Raw genomic sequence first — 12,490 nt, forward strand, 5'->3', positions numbered from 1 at the left:
GGTAGGCCTTGGTCATGCAACATCACTTGAGCTGCTCCCACAATCGTTCTGTTCTTCCTCTCAGCCACCCCATTCTGCTGTGGGTTATGAGGTGCCGTCAACTCCCGTTTAATTCCTTCTGCTACACAGAAGTCCTTAAACTCTTGAGAGACATACTCTCCACCATTGTCGCTTCGTAAGGCCCTGATCTTCTTTCCAGATTCTTTCTCAACCAAGGCTTTGAACTCACAAAACCTTGAGAAGGTTTGATCCTTCTTCTGCATGAAATAGATCCAACATCTACGAGAAAAATCATCAATAAAAATCACATAATACCTTTGTTTAGCGGTGGAGGCTGTCGAGAATGGTCCACACACATCTGTATGAACTCGCTCCAAGATTGCTTCAACTCGACTATCTCGATCATGAAAGGAAGATTTTGCATACTTACCCAAGGTACAACCTTTGCATGTGTCCACTTGCTCAAGTTTACCTTTGGGAAGTCTGGTAGAAATCTGCTGCATTATCTTCAAGGCCCCATGGTGCAAGTGGCCCAACCATCTATGCCATAACTTGCCAATATCTTGGCTTTGCACCAATTCTGCTTTGGAACTCAATGCAGCACAGTCATCTACCTCCAACTTGTAGAGATTCTTCACTCGAATCCCAATCCTCTTTGTCTGGCTTGTGGCTATGTGTCTCAGGAACACCTTTCCTTTACTGAAGACTACATCATAGCCTTTGTCTTCCAACATCGCGACCGATACCAAGTTTTTCTTCAGTCCAGGCACATACTTTACATCAGTCAGGGTGAGAGGAGCTCCATGCTCCCTCTGAAACACAACCGTACCTTCAATCGAAACATGGTACTTTCCATCATCACCCATGTCTATGCGCATCTGGAGGTCTTTCTCCTCCAAGTTATTGAATAAACTCTTATCTCCGGTCATGTGGAATGAGGATCCACTGTCCAGGTACCAAACACAACCCACCATCGACGAAACCATTTATGCGATGAGGGTAAAATCCAATTCAAACTGTGAGGCCAGTGCCTCACCATCTGATCCTTTCGAGGATCCCTTCTTGGATTTCTTCAATGGACAATTAGTTGCATAATGGCCCACATCATGACAATTAAATCATATCACTTTAGATTTGTCAATATTCTTCCCACCATGGGAAGAACTCGATTTGGAATGGGAAGCCTTCCATTTCCCTTTCCAAACCTTACTTGTTAAGGCTAGATTTTTGTCATCATCATGCTTAGATGAAGAACCATCTTTGGCGCTCCTCCTGATCTCCTCCTGCATCAAATCCGACCACAGTCGTTCCCAATCTGGCAAATTTTCTCTTCCATTCACTGAGTCCTGGTATGCCAACTCTTAGGAAGACCAAGGAGAGCAAGACTCACCATATCATCATCAGCTATCGTGATTCCTACACTTCCAAGCTCATCTCTGCAGGTGGTGAGCTTGTTCAGATATGTAGAGATCGTGTCGCCCTTTTCACACTTGATTTTTCGAAGCTTGTCCTTCAGCGCCAGCTTCCTCTAGTTGCTGCTATTCTGATATAGGTCTTCAATGTCTTCCACATTTAAAACAGAGTCTCTTTCCCATGGAGACTTGAGACAATATGGTCTTGAACTCCCTCCAGAAGAATCCTCCTCGCTCTCGCCACACATTTCTTCCATTCCGCCAATTCTTGGGCATTAGCTGCTACTGGCTTGGGGACTTCTTGATTAATGAAGTCCTTCAAACCATTGTCCTCTAATACTGCTTCCATGTGATCCTTCCATGCTATGTAATTTGAGCTGCCATCCAGGGCATACTCGAGTCTCAAGCCATTGAACGTCATTGGTGAACTTTGAGATGTGATAAGAAATCGGTTTTGTATCTACATTCAAGAACTTCAAACTTCAAATTTCTCCCTTCTTTGTATATTGTTCTCTGCTTTGATCACCTTTGCTCTGATACCATGCAGAAATTCTCACTGTAGATTAAATTGATTATGCAATGTACTAAAACAAAATACTTAATCTACTTCTACAATCAAACTTGTGGAAGCTTAATCGATTTTAAGCAAGATTAAACATAACACATGTAACAGAGAAGAAGATTCAATCGCACATGAAACACAACAGAATACTCTGGGGAAAGCCTCAGCTAAAAACCCCACTATCTGTATTATCATACAAGTGGAAATATCTCAGGATTACACAAAGCTTTATCTCTCAAGCTATCTAGCTCTTAGTACAATCCCTCACTGTTGCTCATAGACAGAATAGACAACACACATGTGTGCCTTCAGTCCTCCAAGCCTCCTATTTCCTTGCGCAGTTTCTCCTGGGTCCTCTAGCTGTCACCTGTGTGATAATCACCTCACACACTGCTTTGACCTCTGTAGTAACTACGCAATCCTCAAGGAATGAATTCCTTCTGCATGCAAGAGATATTCACATTGGAATATTCTAGCAACTAATAGTACATTGTCCCTTCCTTTAATCTCAGCTGGGTCTTTGTCTGAACTAACATGCATGAGTTATTTATGACAGAATATTAAGTTATCTCGAGAACACTAGTTGCATGCATGCATGCATTAACTGACTGAACTCACAATTAGTTCCTCAAACTATTTGGAACTAATTTAACTGGAATTAACTCAGTTAACTGAGCTAGCTAATTACAACTCAAATACAACTCATCCTTATCTCCTTAATTAAGGGATAACTTCCTCAATCAAAGGGATAATTGTTGCATGTCTTCACATAGACTTCATGTTTGATTTTCTCCAACTAATTAACTCAAGAGGAATTAATTAATTATTTTTCAAACAGCTGCTAAGACTAAATTCGAATTTTAATTCTCAATTTTGATTTAAGGACAAATCAAAATTGGAATATATCTTGAAATGCTATCTATAGCAATGCTATTTTTAGCATTTCTTGTTGCTATTTAGCATTTCTGGTTCTCCATATTTTTTTGTCTCATCTCCTCCGTCAGCAAGGATGAGACTATTTCATCAAACTACAAGGCAGTTGCATTGCTACCTATTGCAATAACCAGACTATCCCACGAATTTGGTAGGGAACACAAAAAACTAATGCACTTATATTCATCTGAAATTTTAATATCAATAGATAATAACTGACTTACCACAGTATTAAGTGTGTTTAGATGCTCTGTCACTGAGTCTCCATCTTTCATCCTCAAGTTATACAGCTTTTTCTGTAGGAACAATTTATTCACTAGAGACTTAGATTGGTACAAAGTCCCTAACTTGTCCCACAAAACCTTCGTTGTAGCTTCCCATGATACATTCAGCAATACTGAATCTGAGACACATAATCGTATTGTGCTCTTTGCCTTCTGATCCAACTTCCTCCATTCTTCATTGGATACTCCTGTTGGTTTAGTACCCGGATCTAACGTGATCCACTGATCTTTATCCACCAATAGATCCTCCATCTTGAGTTTCCACAACTCAAAACTCTGATCATTAAATCTCTCAATCTCTATCTTTCCATTGCTCACCATCTTCTTTCACCACCAGAATCGATCCCGCATATCTCCCACTGAATAGGGTCTACCATAGGCCCGAGCAAAACCCCTCAGCAACAAAGGCGTCCCCTTGAAGCCAAATTAGCTTTGATACCAAATGTAGGTAATTTATGTACGGTGTTAAAACGTAAAATTAGATATACTCTTGGTGTTATAGTGGTAACCGTTAGGTTTGATATTCTTGCCTAGATTAGTCCAATGAGTTATTGATTCACCATGGTTAAAAAAATGAGTATATTATAATTTTTATATTAATGATAAAGTTTAGTTTTTAATTTATCGATAAGGGTGACAATGCAAGATTAATTCTCATTGGCCTTGACATGATGTGCCTCCCCCCACCTCACCCTTTTTCATGTCTTTGTAATATAAATATTAATGTGCCCTGCCACCCTACACAACTAACAAAATGCACTGAGAGGTTTAACTTTGCTATTGGAGTTGAGGCATCTAGACTCTTAGTGAGGATTTTCTTTTCTTAGGTGACCTCCTGGATTTATTCTTGTCCTTATGCTACTTCTTAACATTGTTTTTGGTGGTTGCCATAACCTTTAGTAGGGGCCTTCCATTGTAATTGATGCTAAGTGTTATCCCTCCCTTGGATTTTCACGTGAATTTACAAGCTTTCTTAGATAAATAGGGGTTTAATCGGGCCTACTTAGGCTCCCATCTTCCTTGGCAAAGAAATTTCACCGTGTTTCTTAGCCCCTGCCTATTGCACACACCGATTCCATCATTTCTCAGCGTAGATTGCCTTTTATTATTGTAGCAAGGACTAGGCAATGAACCTGATGTCATTGAGGTGGAGGTTGTCATGGTATAGTAGGTGGCTCCCATGCCCATAACATAACAGATTCCTCACCACAAAGTTTCCAGGCCCATAACCCACCAGAGATTAAGGCCAAGCTTTAGGAAATGGAAGAGGAGATCAAACAAGAGCATCAATAAATCCTAAACTATGAGGATTTGGGTAGGGTTGTATTGCAAATTCCAGACGCTGGTAATTCCATAGGACAACATAACCGCTACCTACATATAGTAGATCTATATTGGCATGTGAAGTTTCTCCTCAACAAAGTTCTAGTAGAAAGACATCAAACACAAGATAATATATTAAATAGGTTGGACGAATTGAGGAACCTAATGCTCTATGTTGAAGAATGCTTGGCTAGGCTTGAGATGGGCTCACCCCCAAGCTCACCTATTCCACCACCTTGAAAGGTTGAAGAACAATTTATCAACCTAGATACTTCCTTGTTGTCTTGAAGCTTGGGTTTTTCTCGTCTCTAATGGTTAGTTTCTAGTTTAATATGCTAGTTTTAATTTTTTTGATGTTTTTAGTACTCAATCGACTCCCTATGAGCTACAAGAATATGAGATATTTTGGATTGATATCTCTCTTTTAATTTCCTCATTCTTGGGACAACAACTCAACTCTCTAGTTTTTTTCATGCCATGTTTCTTTCTTTATAAGTTTGGCATAGTAAGTTTTTTTCTCTCATGTCTCTAGTCTAGTTTCCTTGGTGGAAAGCTAGAGATAAAGAATTTTTGAAATTGATGTAAATTTTTGAAAATATAATGAAAATTTCCAACTTAAATAATAATAATAATAATAATAATTATTTTTATTAAGGTTCACATAAATAATGATCTTCTTATTTATATAATGATTAATAAATTACATATTTTTTATTTTCTTTATTCTCCTTTATAAGATGTATTGAAATGGAATAGTCTATATTATAAATAATTTTAATGAATGAACATAAAGAATTAACTGGCTATCAATATGTATTGTCAATATTATTAAATATTTGATTAATTACATTAATGTGTTTAAATTTATTTAAAGTAAAATATGTGGATAAATCTTGAACATCTTTTTAATATCTTCACCTTCTCCAATGGGCTCTAGCTTCAATTAGAGAATTGCCTCAACCGCTTTTACCAGGACCCACTATGCATTCCAAACACCACAGCTCATTGGTGAAGCCAAGCCTTCTCTAATTCCATCCTCAATCACATCTGGACACTCTCTCTTATATTCTTGTTATGGTTAGTGTGGAAAGAGTGCAATCGTTACATATTCAAAAATTCCTCTTGATCTCTTGACTCTCTTTGGAACATTATATAAAGGAATGTCAAATTAATCATCATCGATTTCCCCTAGTCACCCCACGACTAGCAAGAACATGGTTTACAAGCCATACTTCTTAGCCAATGGAACCTTTCCCCCATCCCACATGCCTCTCTAACCTCCCAAATCTGACTCTCTACTTTAGCTATCCCTTCATCTTGGTCCCATCTACCTCTCTCCTTTCTTGAATTGAATTTTGATGGAGCCTCAAAAGGTAACTATGGGCAAACCAACTATGATGGAATATTATAAATCATCTTGGTTTACCACTGTACATATACTCTTGCACATTGGGCATAAAAAAGAACAATGTAGCAGAGCTAACGAATCTCCTCGAAGGCCTGGAAATAGAAAAATTACAAGGATACTCCAAACAATTTGTGGAAGGAGATTCTCAACTTATTATCCATATGATATGTAAGCTCCAAAACCATACACATATTTACAAAATATCTAAGACCTGGCACTTAGAAAAAGTACTTTTTCAAGTCTCCACTCAAATCATCAACATTCATGTCATCATCCACGACCACATCCGCAAATCAGGGCACAAAGGGGGTGATATGCTGGCGAATTGTGGCTTTTTGGACTCTTCGTCGAGGATCTCCTCCTCTTGGCACATTTTGTTGGACACTCCTCTCAATAAATCTTGTTAGCAACTCACTCAAAGAGACACACAATCCCTGAATGGGGTGTTAGGTGTGTGAGATGGTGTAGAGCGGGTTGTTGTCGCCCCACATGGCCATATGATTAGGGGACACAACAGTATATCCCCTTATATGTCTTAAAGTCCAAAGCAATGCATGATCCATTTAATCCTCGCGCCATGTTGTTATATACCAACTCTCGTTGGGCAGACACATGTTTAATTAGCCTTGTTAGGCTTGCCATCACTTGGTACAATATCCAACCCATCTGTAGGGACCATCCCTATGACGCCATTTTTTCTTAAACCCCTAAATACTGCAATTAAGTCTTGGAAATGCAATCATAAGAAAATAAGTATTTTCAATTCAAACTAGCATTTGATAGCAACAACCATTACTAAGATCACATAGTATTTTAAAAACCATCAACATTGGAAATACATAGATATTAAGTAATTTACATCAATAGTCCATAATTTATAGGGAAATCCTCATATCATTCACTTTAACATTTTGGCAGCTATATATACAACAAAATCATGTAATAGAACATCATGAATAGAACAAGTATTGTTCAATCAGGAGTGGATATTTGATCTTGGCCTTGCTGCTAATTGCACTCCCTTTTTGTTGTTCACATTCCTGTGTGGAGAATGAGGTGTCTCGACCGAATGTTGATGACTCATCAATTGAGCTTCCAGCCTACTCCTTGGGTACTCTTATTCCCCACGGACCCTCGAGTTGCAATGGGACTACAATACAGGAATAATGCTAGCTAATGGAGGAGAGCACTCTTGGCTCAAGAGTCCCCTCTCTAATGACCTCCACCTCACCAAAATCTTTATAGCTTCGTAGTCACTGACAATAGAATTATCTCATCCATCCAACAATAGGGAAAAATGCCTTCACCCATAGCTTGCTCCTTCCTTTATAGGAGGCTTCATAGGTGACACTTGGTATTTCATGCAAAATTAACTATTTTTATTAATTTAAAATTTTGATTATTCACCCACCCATGTGTCACCCTCTCACTAAGGCTCTCCTAAATTATTTACTTAATTTTTTATTCAAAAATAATATTTTTCCTCACCCCAACATGACTCCCTATTTCTTCTCCTTGTGTCTCTTGATTCCCCCTTTATGTTCCTTGATTTGTGTTCATCGCTGAAGTCAAATAATAGGTCCCAGATTTGGTCCCTCGACTACACCCTAGTTTAACTCAATTTAACTCTTATATGGAGATCCTTGTGTTGACTCTTGCCACATGGAGGTTTTGTTGGGCATTTGGTATTTTTTGAATGGTTGGTGGCACTTGGTATGTTGCCATTGATGTTAGTTAAACTAGCATTGAGGTCATAGGCAACAGATGTTGGCAGTGAAGAGCATGTTATTCAGGGGGGGTCCCATGATTGCTGCATTACTCTATAGAGAATCATCATAGAAGTAGGCTTAGTGGAGAAGCCATACAAATATGGTTATGATGGTTGGGGAGCCCCAAAATTTGGAGGAGACTATGTCTCAAGAGATTAGCTTAGTTTCTCCTGAAAGTGGCATAGTTGGAAAGTGTTCTAAAAGAGATTTCCAATGGTATGTTGAAGTCTCGAAAAGGCCTTCTGGATCAGGAGTTACAGTCAATTGAAGTTTACAGACATAAAAGTTCATTCACTCATGATGAAGGAAGATTTTGAACTAAGGTCGAGACTTAGGTGATTCGGGCCTAGTCAAAGGTTGGGTCACGCAACCAAATTTGGTAAGAAAAGAAAGTCCCAACCCCAACCTTCCAACCTATGAAGAACTCGCTACCTAGTCGGAGGTCGGGCCACGCAACAGAATTTGATAGGAGAACAAAGTCCCAACCCCCAACCCTTGAATTATGTGGGACCTGGTATAGGCAACAATTGGCAGAGTGTGATTGGCTCACGATGATGTGTTAGCAACAATGTAGTAGATGACATCAGCATGATGTAGCAGTACAGAGGACACGTGGCAGGAAGTTTCAACATTTTTGGGTTTCCTAATGGGCCAAATCTAGGCGACATGTGTCACCATGCAGAAGGTCCCATGTGGCGTATATGATGCTAGCATGACATAATTAGATGGATGATGTGGAAAAACCTTGAAGTTTGTGCAAAGGGGTTGTTTTGTGAAGTTTTTCCCATGTATTTGGTTTTTGACGTTGAATGAATCGAATGGGCCAAAGCAGTGAAAAAGGACCCAAGTCAGGCCTTCCGGTAAATCAAACTTCTAAGCTAGTCAAGCCTATGCGAAAGTTCGGGTTGACTAAAACCCAGATGCCTAATAGCTTGAGCGGGCCAACCCACGACCTTTTTACCAACGTTGAAAGGCGTTCCCAGGAGTTAGTTTCGCATGGTCCTCCTGTGTTATTATTGACTTCACTAACTATGGCAAAGGACTAGAGTTGTTGCTAGTATTATTGGCACTGAAAAAAACAAAGACAAGGCAGTGAGGACCATGACTTGTAGTGCTAATTTACTGAGCCTGGCTCAAATGAAACAAGCCATCCCTGATCTGTCCTGCACACTATGATTAATTCAATGAAAAATATGGTTGGCTGTAGAAGAGATGATTACAACACAAAAAGGCCATGCTTGAGGTACATGTTGATCTCGTGATCAGTTTGAAAGCATGGAATGCCTTGTTGGAGTGCACAATTTGATTAAGAATTAATTCTCAGCATAGGGAAACACTCAGAAGACCATTCTATGCATTATCTTAGCTGTTGTAGATAAGAATAGAAGTTACAGCAGAATCGAGATCCTTGTTGGAGTATGCAGGGTGACTAAGTGGTCTGTATAGAGTGAACTCATTATTGATTCTCGTTGAGTGAAAATGGAAGTTTCAGATTCAATTCACAGTGTGGTAGAACACTCAGGTGACCATTATTTTCATTCATTAAAATACAGTTGTAGCTGTTGAGTATACTCATATGGTCATACACTCAAATGGTCATTTTGTGGTTTAATTCAATTGTAGTAGCCAAGAAATTCGATGTAATGAAAAGCATGGAGAGGCACGATGAGTATGTTAGTGCCTAGATTTACCTCAGGCTGAAAAGGTAGGATCCAGGGCCAACATCAAACCACGCTCAACCTGGTAGCTAGCCCTACTAGGTTAGGAGAGGGCTCTCTCCGGGTCAATCTTAGCAAATGATGATCTATGGGGTTTGAGATGACTGAAATATCTTCTGATTTTAGGCTAGGTATATGTGCAAGAGAGTTTGATTTGATAAAATGATGATTTGTTGGCTCAGAGGGAAAGACACATTTTGGGGTGCGGGGATTGAGGCTCAGTTCTGCAGAGATCTCAATGGGGCAAGGTAGGAAATTGTTTTGGCACCTAAATTTTAATGATATGGAGGGAAAATACAAGTGAGGTGTTGAAGAGGGCAAGAGCAATCATGAATCCTCCCCAAACAGCTGAAAACATCAAACAACTAAAGCAAACTTCAAGTAGAGCATTGCACTTTCAATGAATTCTACTTACACTCTTGTTTGTTCAGTTCAGAAGAAATAAGATAGAAATGCAATCACATGAAAAAATTCACAATCACAAAGAGAAGCACTGTACCAAGACAAATTTCCACATGAATCCCAAAGAGTGATGCAAATCCTGGTCTCAATTCCTTAGCCAAAATACTAAAAATGAATGTACAATGAAGCTCAAGGCTTTCTCAAGAGTCCAACCTTCTACCAAAATCCAACCCCTACACTATGAAATTCATAAAATATATACATTTTCTCATCCTTGTACTAAGGGATTGAGCTCAACCATTTTCTTCAAAATAGAATCAGTTACATTAAACTTGGGGCGAATTTTTGAAAATAGGTGTTGAATATGAACTCGTATCTCCTAAATCATAGCACCTGTTACAAAACTGAAAGAGGTTTTTGTAGATAAGGTCATGATGGAGAAAAACCTCTCTCAAATTTGGGAAATTCGTTTCTAGTTGCTCGCAATCTGTTCCACAAAATCATCTCTAAAACAAAAAATCATTAAAAATTTAAATCTGTGAAAATGAGATGTAAATATCCAGTCACATCTCCCAATCCATGACATCTGTGAATAAAATGAAAGATGTTTTTGTTATATGGCTCGTGCTTAAAAAAAACCTTGGGTTTTGCAAAATTACTTTCCATCTGGTGTAAAATGGCCCCGCACTAAAATGACTAAAATAGTAAAAGATATGAAAAATTTGCTTTGTTTTAATATAAGCTCCAAATATCACTGTATATCTCCCACATAGTAGCACATGTGCATAAACTGAAGGAGTTTTTTGTTATTTGGTATGTGGTGAGCAAAAACCTCTTTCACTTTTGAAAAATTCCTTACCATTCTTTTAGAAACTGATTTTGAACTAATTCATTGTGTGCAGCAACTGACCTCAAAACAGGCATAACCAAGAATCACTCATTCATTTCGATCATATCTTCTAATCTAGAAATCGGTTATGGGAGTGTGATATACCATTGGAAATATTTTTCCGAGCTTCTTCTAATGGACACACTTGTGACATGTTTTGTGCTGAACATCATGTGCAAAACATCTAACAAAACCAAACATAGTAAGAGCTCATGTTGATCCCTGGTGATAGGCTGCGAAAACTGGAACTAACATCGGCTCCATTGGGGATGGCAGCTCCTTGGAGATGCCAAGAACTACAGATCTCTGGGAAAGCAGGCAGTGCCTTCGTCCATTGGGCTATGGAGTCAATAACTTCGACAAAACAAAACTGAACTCTTGATTGAAAGACTCAATTTCAGGACTGAACGTGACTCAAATTGACTCATTTTCAAGACTGAAATTGACCGAAATACTTGACTCTAACAAACCAAACCAGAACTAAAATCAAACTTCAGCTTTATAGCCTTCACCTCGGGCCCCAAGCTGAAGAATGAAAACAACACACTCTTGCAATGGAATTTAAACAAATCGGTATATACAATGGTGAATAGGACAGCAGAAAATAGTTCATATAATATACCGTTTGAGGAGCTGACCATTGACTGGCCCACCAGGATAGTCTTCGCCATTCAGCTCTTGCAAAAAGAAAGCATTCTAGCCCTGATGTGCATCAATCTTGTATGGTCCTTTCCAAAGATTTTCAAATTTGCCGTGCTTACCCTTCTCTTCATTCCTTGCATCCCATTTCAACACGATGTCTCCGATTTCAAACCTGTCCGCCTTTGCTTTCCGGTCATATATCCTCTTAATTATTTCTTGCAGCTTGGAAGTATGTTGAAATACCTCCTCTCTAGTTTGCTGCAAATGTATCATTTGGTTGATCCTCCGCTGCAAACCATCATCCTCGCTGCCAGCTTCTTGCAACAATTTGACCACTGGGACTGCCAAAGATGTCGGGAAGACTGTGTCCACACCGTACACAAGCTCAAAAGGAGACATGCCGATAGATTTCTTTTGACTTACCCTGTCTGCCCAAAGTGCATTGACCAGCTTTTTGTGCCAACTCTTCTTGTTAGTTTCCAGCAGCTTTTTGATGATATTGACAAGAGATTTGTTGGAGGATTCCGCCAAACCATTACCTTGTGGGTAATAGGCAGTCAAATTCCCCAAAGTAATTTGATACTTATGACAAAAGTCAATCATTCTTTTTGATTTAAAGGCTGCTGCATTGTCAGTGATCAACTTATTTGGACATCCAAAACAAGACAAAATATTGTTTTCAAGAAATGAAATAATTACCAAATCGGTGGCCTGCCTTGTAGGAATTGCCTCAATCCATTTGGTGAAATAATCTGTCGCTGTGAGGATCCACTTATGCTGTGCTAAAGAAGAAGGATGAATCTCATCAATAAAATCCAAGCCCCATTGCTGAAATGGAGCGCTTACTTCAATGGGCTTGAGTGGTAAAGGTTGCAACTTCCGCTTTCCTTGGAAAATTTGACATTCGTGATAGTTGGCCACTGTTTTGTACACATCAGCAAATAGACTTGGCCAATAATACCCCGCTCTCAAGATTTTATTGGCTGTTGTCTTCCAGAAAAGATGGCCTCCGCAATCTCCCTTGTGAAAATCTTCCATCACTTGTTTCGCCTCTTCTTCTACTAAACAATTCAGCAGAACACCACCGGGATCTTTCCAATAAAGTGCACCATTCATGATACAAAATTTTGCAGCCTTCAACTTCAAGG

General features: G+C 39.1%; 1 pseudogene across 1 annotated transcript in view; it reads right to left on the minus strand.

The window, feature by feature from the left end:
- Positions 1-11,741, minus strand: part of LOC149207248 (putative disease resistance protein At5g47280) — a 47,294-nt pseudogene extending 35,553 nt beyond the window's left edge. The window contains exon 1 of the transcript XR_016253051.1: positions 11,515-11,741. The product of XR_016253051.1 is annotated as a putative disease resistance protein At5g47280 (transcript). The remainder of the gene's footprint in view (positions 1-11,514) is intronic.
- Positions 11,742-12,490: the final 749 nt, after the last annotated feature.

Source organism: Pinus tabuliformis, chromosome 1_2 (assembly GCF_031772625.1).
Source record: "Pinus tabuliformis cultivar Carrire ecotype Pingquan chromosome 1_2, CPIR1, whole genome shotgun sequence".
Classification (NCBI taxonomy): domain Eukaryota; kingdom Viridiplantae; phylum Streptophyta; class Pinopsida; order Pinales; family Pinaceae; genus Pinus; species Pinus tabuliformis.